Source organism: Lagopus muta, chromosome 6 (assembly GCF_023343835.1).
Source record: "Lagopus muta isolate bLagMut1 chromosome 6, bLagMut1 primary, whole genome shotgun sequence".
NCBI classification, from domain to species: Eukaryota; Metazoa; Chordata; class Aves; order Galliformes; family Phasianidae; genus Lagopus; species Lagopus muta.
The window spans coordinates 37648548-37667811 of NC_064438.1; the positions used below are offsets into that span (position 1 = coordinate 37648548).

A 19264-nucleotide genomic window follows, 5' to 3' on the forward strand; every position below is an offset into this window, starting at 1 on the left:
AGGGAGAACCTGGCACTGTGGCCGAGAGGGACCCACCACAGCACGCGTGGCAGGCAGCACACCTTGTGCTGTCACCCCAGGTATCTTCTTCTGATGCCCTAACTTTGAGACCTATCACAGAGAATAGGGAGCTAAGGTGTCATCCCCCTCCTTTGTCTTTAATTACTTCTCATTTTAATCTTGATTTGCACGTCTATCTCTCAGAACTGGGCCAGGGACTCTACAAAGCCCTCGTCAGCAACTCCCCCAATAATAAACAGGAAAAGGCTTAAGGGGCAAATCACTTGCATGTTAATGAGACTGTTTGCTGGAGTCAAGAGAGAAAACAGCAAACAAACAAATGGACTGAATTCCAGCGGCAGCTGTTTGCTCCTTAATCTCGGCTCGTCAGAGCTGCCCTTTGATGGGACACAATCTACACAAACGATTGTGCTAAATCTTCTAATCTACGTCCTCATTATTACATCCCTTCTTACGCATGTAAATCAGGGACAAACTCATTTTAATATGTAGATAGATTATGGAAGGGAAGGGGAGGGGATTGGAGGGGAAAGGAGCTGCTGGTGGTGTCTGTGTCTGTCTGTTTGGAGAGGTGTTAATGAGCGGCGTGGGCAGGGGAGCTGTCTGTGTAGACCCCCGGGATGAGGAGAGGAGGGCCAATTGTCAAGGAAGAAGGTGGGATCTAAAGGGGCAAGTACAGCGGCGCTGGGATGCTGGAGAAGACACAGGAACATTGCAGCTTTGGCCATAGCCTGTGTGCTCGGCTCCCAGCTCCACTGAAGTTGGATGCAGGAGGAGCAGGAATGCAGGAGGGATTGCCGGTGGGATAGTGAGAGGTGATGGGGCCCCACTTGTTTCTCTGAGTGCCTTACAGAGGAGGTCCTGCTTGCACAACATCACAGCCTCTCATCCCTCCTTAACTCACACCACTCAGGCACTGTTGGTCAGTGGACTGTAGTTCAAAACAATCAACTTCACACTAGGCTCACACTAGGCTAGAGAAGTAAGCCGACATCTCAGACTGTCAAGTGCAAGGATGCAGCCTATGCTGCTTTCAGGTGAATATCATTAGAGTTACAGTTATGGTCTTAATTAGCATCTGAATAGTTGCTTAGATAACCAACACAACAGCGGAAAAAGGAGCTCTCCTTCATTTTTGTAGCTCTGCCATCTCCTAATCCAGATACCAACCTGCAATCTGCCCTTTACCTTCTCCATACACTGGAACAAGGATAACATAGGAGAACAAGGTTGTGCAGCACCAGCCTTACTTATGTGAGCCACCTCTTACCTCCTTTCCTTTATGAGGGGCAGTCTCCTGGTAAAACAGCAAAAAATAGTTTTAAGCCAGCCTGATTAAATCGCAATTTCCCCATTGCTTCACACCAGTCAAGGAAGGGTCCAGAAAATAAACAGCAGGTTAAGTGCAAAAAAGATGAGTATAGAAGAGCAGAGGCATGCAGGAACTTAATCAGAAAGGCCAAGCACAAAATAAGCTTGCAAGCAGCAGGATCATCAAAGGAAACAAGAAATCATTCTGTAAATTCATTAATGACAAGACGGAGACTAAGCAAAATATTGGATCACTTCCCAATAGGCTGTAAAATTATTGACAGATCATCATATTAGTGAAACTAGTAAGTGATAGAGGTACGATCCTGGCATATAATGAAGAAAGAATATGGTAGAGTTCATACTGTTGAGTTAGATGCATTCAGATTTATTGAGCTTAATGAGCTTGATTTTCTGTACTTAGAGATTTGGCTACAGCAGCCTCAGAATCTCTAGTGACTGATGTTCAGAATGACAATAGAACAAAAAGGCAGTGCTCTTTAAACAGTAAAGAGAAAGGTGGTGGTAACTATCAGCTTAATTATCATTCCCATTAAAATTCTGAAAATAAAATTCTGAAATAAATAGCTAAGTAATTTCTAAAGTTATTTTAAATAAAAAGTAAACAGTCACCTGCATTCAGTGTGGATTTTTCAAGGATCAGTTCCATCATTCTGATTTCCTACTGTGAAAAGGCAACAGGTTTTGCAGATAAGAATGGAGCAGATAGGTGTATCTTGACTTCAGTAAGCTGTTTAGTCTCCTTTTCGAAAGATATCCTTATGAGTAAACTAGAAGAATATAAATTAGAGAGTTGCCAAGGTACTTGAAAATCTGTGCTCAGTGGTTTACAGTTAAAATGAAGGATGCGTTGAGAAGAGCTTCACAAAGATCTATTCTGGGTCTGGTTCTGTATGGTGATTTAATTAGCAACATGGATGATAGAAGAGAGAGAGAGCATATCAGGAAGACACAGACCTGGAAGACAATGAGTACATTGAAGGACTGACTTAGCATTCAAAGTTAACTTGGCAAGTTGGAAAAGTGGTTGAAAAAAACATAAATGAAAGTCAATAAGAAACTATGCCAAGAATATAGTTGATGCTGAGAACAATTAAATGCATAAACATGGGTTGGGAAAAAAAACTTGTTAAGCTGCAATTCTTCCAAAAAAGAGCCAGAGGTTAGAAAGGATTGCCATCCCTGTCAAAAATACTGCGCTGATGCAAAAAGCAAACCTCGTATATGGGGAATAAATAAGGCCACAACTGTCAAGACCTCTGGAAATTCTCTCTCCTTCTAAAAACAGCGTGACATTAGCTGTTTTTTTGAGCACAGTTTTGGCTTTGCCTTTCAGGAGGAATGTGGACCTATTGGAGAGTCTCTAAAGGAAGGCAGTGAGATTGATCACAGTTCTGATACATGTCATGTGAGAAACAACTGAAACAAATGGTGCTGTGTAACTTGAATGGGGAAGACTGTGAGAGGACAAGAAACAAATAATGGGTACAAAAAATGTAAAGTGAGAGGGAAACAATCTCTCCTCCGTACTCACAGCAGGCACACAGTCCATTAAAAAAAAAAAAACTACATATGGAGGAACCTGGGTTAGATATTGGGACCAAAATTAACAAAAATTAGTATGGAGATGAGAGGGGGCACACTGAAATAGATTGCTTAGAAGCTTGTCTGTCTGTCAAGAATGAGGTGGGGGTAGCCGGTCATGCTGCAAAGAAAGAGATAGCCTCTCCCAGTTCAACTTTTCTCTAAGTCCACCTCCTCAGTTCTGACAGCCATCCTGTAACCTTCAGCAGTACTTGAAATGGAAGTAAGTAAAGAGGGACAAGGCATAAGGAAGTGCCATTCGTTTGTTGACCCCTTCATCACTATACTCCTCACTAACACACCAACATACATTTACTAACTAGGAATGATAACAGGATGGAGACGACTGAGCTCTTGAGATAAACAAATATTCTGAGATCTTGCTAAAAGAAAAAGGCCACCTAGATCACTGCCACTCCAGTCCATGCCTAATAGAGCTTTCCTGCTTAAGTTAAAACAGTGAGGTAATCATCTGCCTCCCTGTCATCACCAGATACCTAATTTGAATGCTGGTACTGCTCCTCCCTGTTAGGGAGTCTAAATCAAGCAATGGCTTGGAGACTTAATATAAACTCTCTATATACTTTAATAGAGATATCTATTTCTGCAACATTTCCTTGGGGAAATCTTGTGAGGCTAGGAATGTATTAGGTTGGAATGAGTATCCTCCTCAAACGATGGATTTTCAAGTAAAGTTTGGAGATTTTTTCTTGCCCGCTTCTCTCTTTCTGTTTTCTTTCAGTCTGTATGCTTGTCTTCTGTCACATTCTTTCCTTGGCATTTTGCTTGAGGAAGATCAGTATAAGGAAAGACACAGAGTGGGCAGAAGATTGCAGGAAAACACAGAAAAGAGGCTGAAGTGTAGGCAAGGAGTGCAGGGACAGGACATGGTGTGTGGTGTAAGAGGTTGCCACAGTGCAGATGCCTTCTCCACGATCCATCAGAGCCAAGTGTGTGGCGTGCAAGGGTCAGCAGCACTGCAATGTCCCACATGACAGAATTCCCACAGACATTCCTCTGGGGAGTGTCTACCCCCAGATTTAATCTTTTCTCACTGCTCCCCTTCATCCCATGCACTGATGATCTCCATTTCTCGTGTTGACTACTGCTCCTCCTCTTGTTGCTAGCCCATATATTTAGTCTTCCTTTAGATTTTGTACCTTTCTGGTAGCTGGGGGATTATTACTCCTCACTTCTTGATTATCACTTTAAGAAGTCAGGCACAGTTTCGTATACCTTGCAGACTCAAACCACAAATTCCCATTAGTTTTCTTTCCTATTCTCTAAACATGTAAGCATGCACAGAAAATTTGAATCTTATCCTTTCAACAATGGAGCATTAATAGGCTGCTCTACAATGTCATGTTTCTGAACATGTAGCCAGCTCAATCTTATTTAGAGCTTTGTTGTACTGCAAATGTACATTGTTATCACACCAAACTGTTATTTTCAGTCCTCACTGCCCAGTTGTCTGTCTCTCACCTTTGGCTTTGGAATTTTCCCACTATAATAGTTTGCTGAATTGATAGTCATCTATGTTCTCTTTACTGCTTTCTAGTTTCTCTCCCCAGTGGCACAAATTCTTTCAATAGTGTATTATCTGCAAATGGTATTAGTATGCAGCTTGGTCTGCTTTCTTGATCATTTATTAAAATCTTAAGAACAGCAGATTTAAACTCCACTTGCTGGAGAACCTCAGTCTCTGCCTGGCAGTTAGACTCAGTCTGTTATTTAGAGTCATCTGGCTGCATTCTCATTCTCATTGATAACTTCTATCTGAAAATTCATATTATTTTTCCCAGTCACAATTTCATGTTTTGCTAATTAGAAGTTCAGGAACAGACCTGAAAAGTTAATTTACTAATGGTAGTAAAAGCACCAATGATAGTAAAATAACTAAATGAACTGAAAATGAGCTAAGTGAGTTGAACAAAGCCCAGTGTATTTCAGACACTGGGCAAGAAGGTCGCTTGAACCTGTTTCATTTTATTTTGATTGTGTCCTTGGCAATTAAGCCTGAATTTACTTTGTCATAGAAATCTTGTGAGTAGTTTTCCCACAATTTGCATATATGGTGCTCGCTTCCTCTAACGGTTTTATAATGATGAGACAATTCAGTATGCACCTAAAAATTCCTTCTGTTGTGACAGAGTGACAGAAATTAGATTTTTGCCATAGCAATTGAGTCTAGCATTCTTTCTCCCTTTGGAAGATAAATTTATCTGTCATGCTTCTTTCTTCAGCACCTAGCTTTGTGGCATCCAAATATAGCAGAAAAATAATAAACTGCAGCCCCAAACAAGAACTACTTTTTAATCTTGATCCTCATTCTGAGGCAGAGAAATACGTATTTATGCTGTTACATTACTGCAGAAGCAGAATAATACCTTGTTTCCCATAGAGTGGGATCCATCTCATCTAGCTGTAGATGACTACACTGAGCTGGTCATGGAGTGCCTTCATAGTCAATACCAAACTAGTGGACTATCTTAATAGTCAAAAGCAATTTAATTAGTAAAAGCAATGGAGATGTGATTTCTCTAATCGAGTATAGGCAACTCCTTTAAGACAAAAGCAGTTTTGCCCTAGGCTCCTTTGAGCCTGCTGACTAGATCCCCTTTGGCTAGAATGGGAATTTGCTCAACATAGACTCCCTGCACTGCAAATGAATCCATTGCCACACTGTGTTTTCTTTTAGCACGTTGACTGCCAGATATCATTCATTTGTTCCTATAGTTCTCATATATACGACAACAAGTAGAAGTGTTTGAGATGGTTTTTCTTACTGCTGCTGGTATGATGTTTTAGTCCAGATCCTCTTCAGCATTCAACCTTGCATCATGATGGCTCTCTTTGAAGGCTACATAATGTAAGTTTTCCCTCTGTGGTATGAATTCAAGTTTCAGGGCAAGCAGTGGGGAATTCAACCACGTCTGTCAAAGAGCATGGAGGCATTTTTGGTGAATAATTAAGTCCCAGGGTTAGGATCAGGCCTACATGATGCTGTAGGCATGGCAGCTGGGTGGTGCTCATCTGCCTAGCAGCACTGGTGCTGAGTTACTGGTAGCCGAGAGATTTTTCATTGTGCAAGGTATCAGACCCAAGGCAAAGGGGATGGCACTTGTTCCTTTGGAAAGCCTGGTGTTCCCATGGCTAAGCCAAGTCTGCACTCTCCCTTCGCCTTGGCAGAGGGCACCCAGATCCCCAGAGACAGACACTAACCCAGGGCCTCTCCTCAGGCTGTGCTAATATCCAGCACACAATATCTCAATATCCACAGCATCTCCCCTTGCACCTGAGTCCTCCAAGGGAGCAGGGGCAGCTCCTGGAGGCTCCTCATTAGGTCACTGGCCTCAGGAACCAGAATCTCCCCTCCCCCACCTCTGTACACAACTGTTTCTCATTTACATAAATTATCTCTATTCAATTATCTGTCCAGATGTCCGAATTGTGCCACCAATGATCTGTGAATGAATTAAAAATGGAATATAATTTAATAATAACTGATTAGAAGGAGATTAGTTGTTATATAAAAAGGAAAAACCAAGAGATAGCTAGTTGCCCTTAATCCGAGCCAATCCACAATAATTATAAAAATAGTCTCGCTTGCTTTCCTCCATTTCTCTTCTTCTCCTCCCATTTTCTCTCTTTCTCCTTTTCCCCTTTTTCCCCCTGTCCTTTCTTTTCTCTCTCCCCTTTGTTGGTTTTTTTTTGTTTGTTTGTTTTGGTGTTTTTGTCTCTGTCCCTCCCATGCCTACTCCCCACTTTCTCTTCCTGATTACACAAACCTACGTCAACCGAGTTAAAGCCCCCCCGGCTGCTCATGTACCCAGGGAGCTGTGGATGTTCTGGCAGGGGCCGACCAACAAGAGCTTTTGGCTGCATTAATGTCCTGTCTTTGAAGCCATGTTAATGATGTGCTTTTATACTCTCACTTTTCTCTTAAATAATTTTGGAAATTCTGTCTTTTCTCTTGGTCCTTAATCCAGACTCTTTTCTGTTTTCCCCCTTGTATCTTCTGGAATTGTGCAGAGTGATTTCTATTTTGTGCTGTGTTTAATAAAACAATAAGTAGTACAGAGCCTCTGGCTTTTCCTCTTGCACTGGGAAGACCCAGCAAGAAGCCCTAAGCCCCTGTGGTGTCACTGTTGCTGGAGTGGATTTTTCCAGGAAATCTCTTATCAGTTTGTTTTTCAGTTCTATCCCCTCTTCTCGCAGGCATACAGCCCTTCTGAGAGTGCAAACCATGTCTAGGTATTGGAAACAGAAAAAATGTTGAGAATAATACAGTACACAGGGAGATATTGATAGGGCAGGGGGAATGGGTTTAAACTAAATGAAGGGAGATTTGGAGAGATGCTAGGGGAAAATTCTTCACTCAGAGGGCAATGAGGTGCTTGCACTGCTGTCCAGAAGCTGTGGTGCCCCATGCCTGGAGGCACTGAAGAGCAGGCTGGATGGAGTGCTGGGCAGCCTGAGCTGCTGGGGGGCAGCCCTGAACATGGCAGAGTTTGGGACTGGGTGAGCCTCAAGGTCCCTTCAACACAAGTCTTTCTGTGATCCCATGATTCTATGTTCCTATGAGTATCCTGACAGCCAAATGCTCTGTGGGTCTCCTCCGCTGTGGGTCCCCTGACTTTTCCCCCCCAGCTGTGACCCACCTACATCAGCTGGGGCTGCTGACACGAATATCTATCACTTTGTGACTTACAACGGCATAAAGCTGAGTAACAGAAAACTTGTATGAGTTTATTTGTACTCCTCTTGTAACTTAGAACAAAGAAGAAAATTATTTGCTGTTTTTCATTGCTGAGCTAGAGTGAACAGTTTATCTCCAATAATTTTGTAACATGACTTTGAAAACATCAGTTAACAATTTAAGGCACATTTACCCCCTAGTTCAGCATAGGCATTGTTAGAGGGGGCAATGATAATTACAGACATGTCTTCAAGAAGCACTCTTTGACAAGAAAAAAAGAAGCTGCAAGTCCAAATATATTCACTGTCGTGGATTCACCCACCCACACCAAGGTACTAGATACATAAATCTTCCGTCTTGGCTAGCCATGTAAATGCTATCTTCCCTGCTATCCTCTTTCTGTGCTGGTGCTTTTCTTGTCTTCTACACCACATACTCAAACAAAATTCTAACGAGTTTCTTTTAGTGGTACGTTGAACAATTCCATCTTTTAAATTATTACAGACTTCCTCTACAGAGGAAAAGATCATAGTACCAGGTTTACAGGAGCTGCTAAGGTTGGAGGAACCCAGCAAGGCTTTGTGCAGCAACAGACTCTAAGCTCAGCTACCTCTGCTGAAGAAGAGCAGACAGAAAAAGCAAAAGGTCCAAAGCTCAGAGAAAAAACACACTGAATGATTGAATGGGCTGCAGACCATTTTGCTGAGGTCAGTGATGACACTGTAATGAGTTTGATTTTGTTTTACTCCTTTAACATAGAAAGTTATTTCTAGACAACACCAACTGGAGCCATTCTAATGCTCAAAAAAAGAAGCTTAAAAAGTTATTTAAAAGCCTTCTGTAATTTTCAACTTAACATGTTTATTTTTGTGGACTTAATTCAAAAACTTTGAGGTTTGCAGTGAGGATTTTTGTATTTTGATGATTAAAATGTTAGCACTCTGTAGTTGTAATACATAATCAGCAGGCTTTGAAGGATATTCCTTACATATGATTTGGCTTTGATATGTTCAGTTTTTTGAATACTTTACTCACAAGTCATTCCACTGGCTTCTATGAATATTATTCAGTATGATAATATGAGCAGAGGTAGCTAAACTGCCCCTTAGGTTAATGCAAGACAAGCCACAGTTAGAGAAGGTATGTTAATGCTTTGTATTTTGGAAAAGAGTTCTGTTTTTGTTCTGTTTTATAAACCCATCTCTTCAGGCCACATGAAAGTGCACTGCACATTGGTATTTCTGTTGCAGAGATTCAAAGTTAAAGAAATTACTGAACTGTTTCTCTACTGTTAATTTTCCTAGGTTTAGATTTATGTTAGATGACGCGTGAACTGGAATCATAATCAAACCCTTAAAACACTTCACCTGTTCATTCTCCCTTTTTTGCACTGTTTCCATCACAGTTCTGGTATGCACTTTTCTAATGATTATTAACCTCTGGAGGAACCTCAGTTTGAAACATTTGTTTGTGCTGATGATTGTTAAGGAGATCTTCAGGGAAAGAATGGTCATTGACAACAAATCTAGAATGTATTTTAGTGCCTTGGGTGATTATTTTTCTATGTAGGGTTTGTTGGAAATGTCATAGCATGAGCAGAGGGACCAGCAGCTCAGTCCTACCCCAGCTTCATAAAAAGATGATGGCTTCTCCAGGCTGCACTGTACATGGAGTCTTCCCAGGCTAATCAACCTGGACACTACACAGGAAAGGCAGCAATCCCATCCTGTGCCATTTGCTCTGCCCAGTGCTGAGGAATAAGCGTAGCCTTCTCTCCAGGGCCCCAAAATATCCCAGTTCGGCTCAAAACACCTTTGTTTCTCCTTACACATTCCTATCTAACAACCATGCCTATGTCCTTGGCTTCACCTCTGCCTCACAGATCAAAAGCTTTTTCTCAGCTGGGTCATTCGACCCTTGCCAGCCTCATTATGCATCACGGATCCAGAAGCAATGTTCTGTAGAGATGGACTCTTCAGCCACCCATTTCAGCCTGTGCCAAACCAGTAAGTGTCGTTCATACTCAAGCACAGATGTGAGAAGGTTTAAAGCAGGAAAAATCATTCCTCAGGAAACAGCTTCAACGCTTGGATACTAGAGGATGTCATAAATCAGATTTCCCGATACTGTGGGAAATGTTAAAATTTTAAAGGATTTTTCACTCCATTAAGAATTAATATTACAATTTTAATTCTGTTTTATAACTTCATTTGTGTTACATTTTATACCAGCCTTGCATTTTGTGCTGACAGGTCAGCAAACAAGCACTGCCTGCAGTACACATACACCTATCAATGGCTACAAACTATGACCAAAAACTGAGGCAACTAAGACAACTAAGCTATCCTAGCTTATATTTTAAAATCATTAAAGCCATCAGGAACTTCGTGCCCTATGAAATAATTCACTGTTTTGGCATCACAAAGTTTCTCTGCAATGTCACAATGAAAGAACTTCACATCAATTCAGTGTTCACTCAATACCATGAAGCAAATGTACTTATTAGTTTGAAAACTAAAATAGATTCCAATGATTTGGCATGACATAGCACAGTAATGGTACAATAACATAAAATGAAAATGCCTAAATTAACACGAGAAAATACATTTCAGAACAATTTTCAAAATATATTGCTAAAGGAATTACTATGAGAAACAAATTTTCTGTCAAAACTCTAAACATTTCCATCTTTTTCCAATAAGAAACTCTTAAAAACTGTCTGGCCTACTCTATTAATCGTCATCACAGCTAAAAATCCAAGCCTTATACTAATACTTACATTTAATTAAATTAATTAAATTAATTATGAATTAGTTAGCTTGACCCTCCAGTGCTGAATCCTGTTATGCCTTTGTCTAATAAATTAAAGAACCTTCCATCCTCAGAAAGTGTCTCTCCTAATGACTTACAGAGGGTGACCAAGTCACCTCCTAATTTTCCCCCTGACAAGCTGAATAGATTGAACTTTTTAATTTCTACTGTATGGCAGGTTTTCCGGCTTGATTTCTGATGTTCCTGTCTGAATAGTTTCCACTTTTTCAGCGTTATTTTTGGAAGTTGGGGCACAAGGAGCAGACCCTCTTGTGTTCTGATCCCGGGAAGCCAGGATCTGCTATTTAATATTTCTTCCCCACATCTCCAGAAACTGCATAGCTCTGATGGAGCAGATTACAGCAAAAATCCACACTTAGATTTTATTATCTGTCACGTCTCCTACATCCGCCTCCCAGCTACCACTTACCATGACAGCATCCCCCATCCTGTGACCTTCATTTTCTATTCAGAGATATATGATCTTGCATTTGGCTATATTAAAATCACATATTGTTCAAATGAGCAGAGCCTGCCAAGTGATCCAGATTGCTTGGTATAACTGACCTGCTCCCATCATTATTAATCATGCCGCCAATTTTTATGTCAAGTAGAAATAATTACCAGCATTGATTTTGTATTTTCTTCCAAGTCACTACAAAAACACTGCAGGGCACCACGGACCAGGAAATGATCTCCAGGCAATGCATCTCCAAGGCTTCTCCACCAGTGGGCTCTTCTCTTTGCATTTCTCAGAACCACTAATTAGTTCCTTTGTAATTCATTTAATGTGTGTTATTCCAGTTTTATGTTGAGCTAATTTAATGTTTTGTTTTAAACAAGATCATGGGCTGACAAGGGAACAGCTGACCAGACAGCGAGGCATGTTGTGACGACTCAAGCCACCTCCATGTACCAGCTTTCTCATCTGATTGGAAATAGTACAGAGCCTGTAATAGCAGGAGCTGCTTTCCATGTTGGTCATGATGGCTCCCTGTTGGCACAGGGCCACCTCCAGATTGCACACGTACTGAGGGAATGCTTCCTACCAGGCAGCACGTAGGCTGAGGCCAAGAGGAAGAAGTTGAATAAGACCAAGTGTTCAAGTCCTGCACTTTGGTGACAACAACACCATGCAACGCTACATGCTCGGGACAGAGTGGATGGAAGGTTGTGCAGAGAAAAAGATCTGGAGATACTGGTCAGTGCTCGGATGAACATGAGCCAGCAGCGTGTCCAGGAGGCCAAGAAGGCCAACGGCATCCTGGCTTGTATCAGAAATACACCAAGGAGTTGATCATCCCTCTGTGTTCAGCCACATCTTGAGTACTGTATTCAGTTTGGGACCCCTCGCTACAAGGACACTGAAGCCCTGAAGTGCATCCAGAGGAGGGCAAGAAGCTGGTGAAAAGTCTGGAGCACAGCTCTTATGAGGAGAAGCTTATGGAACTGAGATCATCCAGTTTGGAGAAGAGGACACTCGAGAGAGACCTTATTGCCCTCTACAACTCCTTGAAAAGAGGTTGTAATGAGGTGGGGGTCAGCTTCTTCTGCCAGATAACAGTGATAGGACAAGAGGGCATGGTCTCAAGATGCACCAGGGGAGATTCAAGTTGGATATCAGAGAAACTTCTCAGAGAGAGCGGTGAGACACAGGAATGAGCTGCCCAGGAGATGGTAGAGTCATTGTCCCTGGAGATGTTCAAGAAATGTATGGATGTGGCACTGAGGGATGTGGTTAGTGGGCATGGTGGTGATGGGGCAGTGGTTGGGCTGGATGACCTTAGAGGTCTTTTCCAACCTTAATGATTCTATGACTCTACGATGGGTCCCACTAGGTTCAGCACGCTCCTGTTGGCTGCAGATTGTCACCCCTGCAGGAAGCCTACTGGGACATGCGTGCCGGGTCCTGGGCAAACCTGCCAGTCCTGAGGCAAATGGGGGTCCCTCCTTGGCTGCCGCCAGAGCTGCCGCCGGTAATTAGCAGCATTAGCGGAAGGAAAGTTGCTTGCTCTGATCTCCTGTCCCGAGGCCACAAGGTCTCCGGGTGCTCTCCTTCCCTTTCCTCACTGCTCCATTGCACGCCGAGCGGCCCCCTCCCGTCCTCTCAGCAGTCAGGGAGGCTCCCGCTTGTATTTACCAGCAAATGATTAATTGCGGCTCTACGCTCACCGCTAATGCTGCTAATCCGGGCGGCTGCGTGTTCGGCCGCTCGCCCGGTGCCAGGCCCTGTGGGCGGAGGGGCGAGCGGCGGCCGGGGGCCGGGGGCCAGGCCGGGCTGTAATTACTCCCCAGACAAATCTCTGCCAACAGAGGAGCAGGGAAATCTCTGCCCATATTGCAGGGGCTGCAGCCCCCGTCCGCGGGATAATTTGAGACTCAAATCCCAGCAAAGACCTGCTACAAATTGCTGCAAATTAAGCTGATTTTGCCCCGAATGAGGGATTTTCTGCTGCAGATCAGCCCTTCCCGGAGCTGATGAGGTGGGGATTAGAGAGGGGACTGAAATCAAAGGGACAGGATGGTGCGGGAGGGGGGAGCGGGAGAAGGGAGCCCAGCAGTGAAAGTCCTGGGGCATTAACACTTATTGATTTCTACTTTGCTGACATTTTATTCTATTACCAAGTTTCCGATTAGCCTGTCGCTGGGATCGGTGACAGCCAGAGCAGGGTGCAGGTCCGGGGCTGAGGGACACCTGCAAGTTGGCTCTGAGGAAATGCCACCTTCAGGGCTCCTGGGCTGCGTGAGCTGGGATGGAGCTCTGAACAAGCCTTAGGAGCACTGGAGATGCTGTGGCTGCTGCTTTGAAGGGAGTGCCCTCCTAATTCTAACTCCTTACAACCCCCCAGATAACACATGAACACAATGTGCGGAGCCTATATGCCCCTTCCAGCACCCGTCTGTCTATCCATCTCCCCATCCCTTCTTCTCTCCTTCCTCCCCTCATCAGGATCCTCATTTCCATCTGTTTAAACAGCAGCGGCGATGTATGTTGCAGGTATTTCAAATTGCACCATTAAAGATTTTATGTTGTGGATGTTAAAATTAAAAAGATATATGTGCAAATAGTCACTACGAATTTAATCAACTTGATTTAATACTAATAGGAAACAGCAAATGGAATTTATGACTCAAAAAGAAGTGATTTTTTTTTAAATAAATAGAAGTACTTTGTGCAAAACAGAAAAAAAATCCCAATCTGAAGAGTTTATTAGAGTCTAATCCCCCAACAACAACCAAACCCGGGGCTGCCCACCCAATAATCCTGGCTGCCATTAAAATATTAAAGATAAATCTAATCGTCTCTTTATCCAAAATAAGCGACTTTTATGTGGAGAAAAAATGTCTAACCCTTTGGGAAGAGAATTACTCCTAATGCATCAAATGGAATTCAGTCAGAATGGCAAAACTAGGTTTAAAAGCAAATGAGATGGTAATAAAGATAAAGGCCAGTATAACAAATTAAAAACACTCATTTACACGAATTAAAATCCCTCCTAAATGGGTTCTGAGTAAGGAGGCCGCTGGACAGTCTTGGTTCTTCTTGGTGTGCAGGGCACAGGCGGACGTGGGGAAGGCAAAGTACAGTGCTGAGCTGCAGGGAAGACATTTTACTTCTGCCCTCACATCCCACAGACAGTGTTCATCCATGTCCTACCAAGGCCCCGTGCTGCTACTTCAGACCCACATAGACTTGGGGTTGTTCCAGCCCATGTCCTCCCAATGGTTGCCTCTTTCCCAGCACCAGTAGGTGCCTTGTTCCTGGTATGTGTCTTTTCCACCCACGATCTGCAGTTTGGGCACTTGTTTTCCCCATGCCCCAGGCTTCATAATGTGGTCGCATGGTCAGATTATGTTGAGATTGCTGGTGTATCACCAGCTTGGTCTTAGTCAGCCCATCCTCCTAATAAGTGCACCTGAATGCACATCCCACCAGGAGTATTGCTTTCTGGTGCCACAGCCGTGAGTCAAGGCACACTCCCAGAACAGTTGCTGTTGGCAATGGGTTACAGCCTATCCAAAGCTTGGGAGACAGTTCTTTCACAGTCAACTTCGTATAAGACATTTGATATATTTATAAGAACCTTTACCTGATTAAAATTTTCCTTCCAGTATAGAGCACAGACTTATTTCCATAGCAAGAAAATGGGAGGCAGTGAAAATTGAATGGTCACTATAATCAATATGCGACATGAAGAAACATGTGGAAGTGGCACTGAGGGACGTATTTTAGTGGGCGTAGTGGTGACAGTTGGACCAGATGATCTAAGTGGTCTTTGCCAACCTCAGTGACTCTATGATTCTGTGGTTTTATGACATGACATGAGTAAGAGCAGGTCTTTGTAGTGCTGGAACTTCAGGCTGCTTCAGATTTCCCAGAATCATTTTTGTTAACTTTATAATTTTAAGATTCTTGATGCAATTTTATAGGCAAGATAAATTAGTTAATGCTTAGGGTCTGAAAAACAAGGTTGCTTCCTCTCAGAAAAAAACTCTCTCCTCTTCCCAAATTTCATCTTTAGTTTTTACCCATGGTGGAAAGCCTCTGTGTTCTGAATAGCACTGGGTGATACAGTGTTCTTGACGTCTTGTCTTCTCATTCATAGAAGCATAGCAATTACAACTCCTAAAGATAGAAACATAGAATCACTAATACCATCTAGTCCAACTGTCCACCTACCACCAACATTTCCCAGCTAAACCATGTCCCTCAGTACCACATCTACACGTTTCTTGAACACTCCAAGGACAGGGACTCCACCACCTCCCAGGGCAGCCCATTCCAATACCTCATATCTCTTTTGGAGAATAATTTTTTCCAACTAACCAACCTGAAACTACCCTGGAACAACCTCAGGCCATTCCCCCAATTGGTCCTTAGAACTTCCCTCTCTGGTCAGTTGTTTTTGTTGTTTTTTCTTTTCCTTTTTGCTTTCCAATAGATCAATATCACAAGCACTTGAAACTGGTTGAGTAAAAAATAAACTTGGTTGTTCCAGAACAGTAAAGGAACATCTACATTAATAGTAAGCTTGTTTGAAAAAGAAATAGAAATACTTGTTTAGTATTATTCTCTTCTATTTTAGGGGATGGGGAACAGTGGTAAGAAGCCTCTGGTTTCACCCCATCCTGCACTGTCCACTATCAGAGGTAGGATCAGACACTGAGTAACCACTCCAGGTTTGCTCAAAGGGTTAATTCCCCTCCCACTCCAGTGTACAGATAACAGAGTAGCCAATATGTGCAGTTCCCAGAAAGCCTTGGGGGTCCAGTCCTTACACCTCAGCAGCCCCCTGGAGAAAAGCCGTTGCCTAACTCCTTGTGATGAGCAGGGCAGAAAGGAATGGCTTCTGTACAATGCAAGGGTGTGTCCTGGCAGCTGGGTGCTGTACAGCACAAATGGAGGTGCTCAGACATGGGAGTAAATAACAGGAGAAACACCAATGTGTCTGCATCAGGATGGAAGATGAACTGTAATGCAAAAAGCAAGATGTCACAAGAAGCGTTATGCCTAGAGAAATCCTAGCTCTGCTCAGTATCAGCAGCCAGAGTCCTGCTGGTTTCAGCTGGCTGAGGATTCTACCAGGGGTTCAGATGTGCACCCTGACAATACCAGGGTAATTCAGAGCGAACCAAAACAGCAAGGTCTACTTGGAGCTGCAGTAACTCAGCCAGCAGCTGCCAGCTGTAAGCATTTAGCAATGGGCATAGCAGGTGCCATAATCTCCTTATCATCTCTTGATTTGTATCTCTGGTGATTATTTAGAAATCAGTGCACCTGATGTAAAGAAAACACGTCCCCAACAGGACTCTGATGTAGCAGATATCAGAAGTATCTATGGTTTTTGTTTGCTTTTTAAGGAATGTATCTGACAACTTGAGCTCTTGAGTCAAAGATTTTAAGGCCTGGAGGGACTGCTATCATCTTCTAGTCTGAACTTCAGCATAAAACAGGCTACAAAACTCCACCAAATAATTCCTGCATTAGAGCAATGGTTTCTGGATGAGTTATAGATTATCTCTTAAAAAGACTTTCAGCCTTGGTTTGAAGACTTTATGTGACAGAGAGAATCTATGACATCTGCAGGTAGGTAGCTTCAGTCACTCCTTGTGCTTCAGCAGTTTTTATTAATACAGTGAGTGTTTGTTCTTGTCATATTAGCATTCTCATGTCCTATATCCATCTACAGTGCAACATATGGCAGCAGGATAATGAAAATGCCCGGTGTCTGTGACTACAGTAGATCATAAGTTAAAGAACTACTAAAATAAAAATGGACTAGAAGAGACTTTTATACAAAGTATTTTTCCCCATGCAGGGTTTGAAAAGAGAGAGGCAGAATTGGCGTTGCCACTTCCATCAGTAGAACATGCAAAGGAAACCAGGACAGGTGAGGCTGCACTGGAAGGACCGAAAAGACACTGCGGAGCAAGGGAAGAGCATGGGAACATTAGGGCTGTGACCCAGTGAGTGTGAACCCATTGCAGTTTGTAGAGGCAGAGGGCAAGGTGGCTTTGAACCAGGTGCTAAATGAAGTTACACACAACACATGGTAGAGATGGAGGGGAAGTGACGCTTCTTTGCAGACTGAGGGGGGTGATGGTGACAACATGTTTCTGGTGAAATTCAGAGTGTTCATGGATGCAGAAAAAGGGTGGGAGAAAGTCAAGACTGGGTTAATTGTAGAACAGAGCAATAGAAAAGCTTGGGTTGGAAATGCCCTTGAAGCCTATCCAGTCCCAGCCCTATGCTGTGGGCAGGGCTGCCCCCACCAAATCAGGCTGCCCAGAGCCCCATCCACCTGGCCTCAAGCACCTCCAGGGATGGGGCGCCCAATGCATGTGCTCAGGATGAAATACGGGTTTGCAGACAGATGAGAAAAGAGGAAAAGTTCAGCATCAAAGTTAATGCAGCAGAACAATGGGGGAAGATAAAGGATGTGTTGGAGTATGAAAATGTGATAAGGTTCTGAGGGGCTCTCCCCAGGGGAGCGTTGGAGTTGTTAGGATGAGGAAAGCTCCAATAAAGCCAATATTTACTCTGATCATGGCAGGCTGAAAAGGTTGCCGGAGATTAATCATAGAGATATTGAAATGTAAGTAAGTGTTCAGTGACTTAAGTCCACTGGACTTAGTGAAATGTGAGTTCAGATTCCTAATCACAGGAACTGTGCTAGCTTGCAGGGAGGCAAAGAGCAATGAGAGCAGGCATATTAAAAAGCAGACTGCCAAACATGGAGCTCTGTAGCTCAGTGACCAGAGTCACAAAGAATTTGACAGAGGGGGAGCAAGCTGCCGTCACAGCCCTGGGGCATGGCCGAAAAAGGGAGGGCCTCCAGCACCCCCAGGGTAGCAGTGGGGTGAGGCTGTGCAGGTAAATTGGGTGGAACCATGCCGCAAAGGCAGCAAATGCCCTAGTGGGCAGGTGGGGAAATGTTGGGAGAAAAGCAATGAGAAGAGAATTAAACATGAGAGAAAGACCCTATGTAATTCTACAGACTGACTAGTTTGACTTTTGTGTAAACAGTGGAATGAACTACTGCGCTTGCAGATCACCAGCTGCCATTCAGGGAGGCACAAAATGACAGAGGTGACACCGGCTGCAGAGTGGTCCTCAGGCTGATAAGCTCTGATGGACTTAAGCTAGAAAATGTGATCATCCTCAAATAATTATTCCTTTCCTTGTGTAGGGATGCAAAGTCAGGCCTGGAAGAAGCAAGAGAAGGAGGAGGAGGGCCACAGAAGTTTGAGAACATGGGCTCAGGCTGAAATGCTGCCTCTGTGCATTATTGCACCATGTGTGAACCCAGGACAGTTCTGTAGGTGCAGGTGCCATGTGCAGGTACTCGCCCCAGCACCTGTGCTGATCATGGGAGCCACAGGACTTCAAAGGGCTTCAGATACGGTCATCTGGTAGGGGACAGTCTTAGCAGTATTCCATCAGAGTGAGAGTGCCGTTGGTTTGTCCAGAGAAGGTGTGACATCTGGCATCTGAAGTAGCCCAGAAACCTTTTGCAGGCTGAGACTCTAAATTAGGATTCCCAACATCCGCAGAGCGGATGTGTGGGCTGCCAGGGCCTGTTAGGCAATCCCAAAGGACCTTGACCATCTCAGACAGATCCCAGTTTCTGTAGCTGCTCCCATTTCTAGAGGCACATGCTGTGAAAGGGCTACCTGCCTGAATGAGTGACACAGGTGATGCCTGAGGATCTCTCTTCAATGAATGTTGAAAAGGTTGGGGTCAGGCATGCGGGACAAGGTGTGTGGCACTGTGTCCACGGGTGGTGAGAGATGCTCTCAGCTACCACAGCACCGTGTGGTGGATCTGCGTGTGGGTGGGCGGTGTTGGTCCTCTGATGACACAACCCAGATGTTTCTCCAGCACATAATGCTCAGCCCTACTCTGCTTCAAAGAACACAGCTCAGCCTCAGTCCTGAGGTCCTCTCCACGCACCGTAATTCCCTGCAGACCACCCGTTGATCACTGCACGAGCGGCAGACCCGGGGATCCGGCGTTTTCCCCAGAGGCTCTTCCACGTATCCCTCCTCGGGGCCGCTGCCCCACGGGCCGGAGCCCCGTTTTGCGGCAGGGCCCTGTTCCGCCGAGCCCAGCTTCCAGACCTGCCCCGCCGGGCACCGGCCCCACCGCCGCCGGTGCCGGTGGCGGCTTTTTGGCATCCCTAATCGCGGCTGGCCCCTGTGATTGGCTGCGCGGCTCTGACCCCGCTCGGGCTCCCGGCTGGGCGGATAAAAGGGGCCTGAGCCGGGGGCTCCTAGGCATTCCCGGAGCGGGCACCAGGGACCGACGGCCACAGC

General features: G+C 44.2%; 1 long non-coding RNA gene across 1 annotated transcript; it reads left to right on the forward strand.

Moving 5' to 3' along the window:
* The first annotated feature begins 16241 nt into the window (after nucleotides 1-16241).
* Nucleotides 16242-19263, forward strand: LOC125694610 (uncharacterized). Its single transcript, XR_007377623.1, has 3 exons — nucleotides 16242-16535; nucleotides 16768-16839; nucleotides 18139-19263. It is a non-coding gene; the product is annotated as an uncharacterized LOC125694610 (long non-coding RNA).
* Nucleotide 19264: the final 1 nt, after the last annotated feature.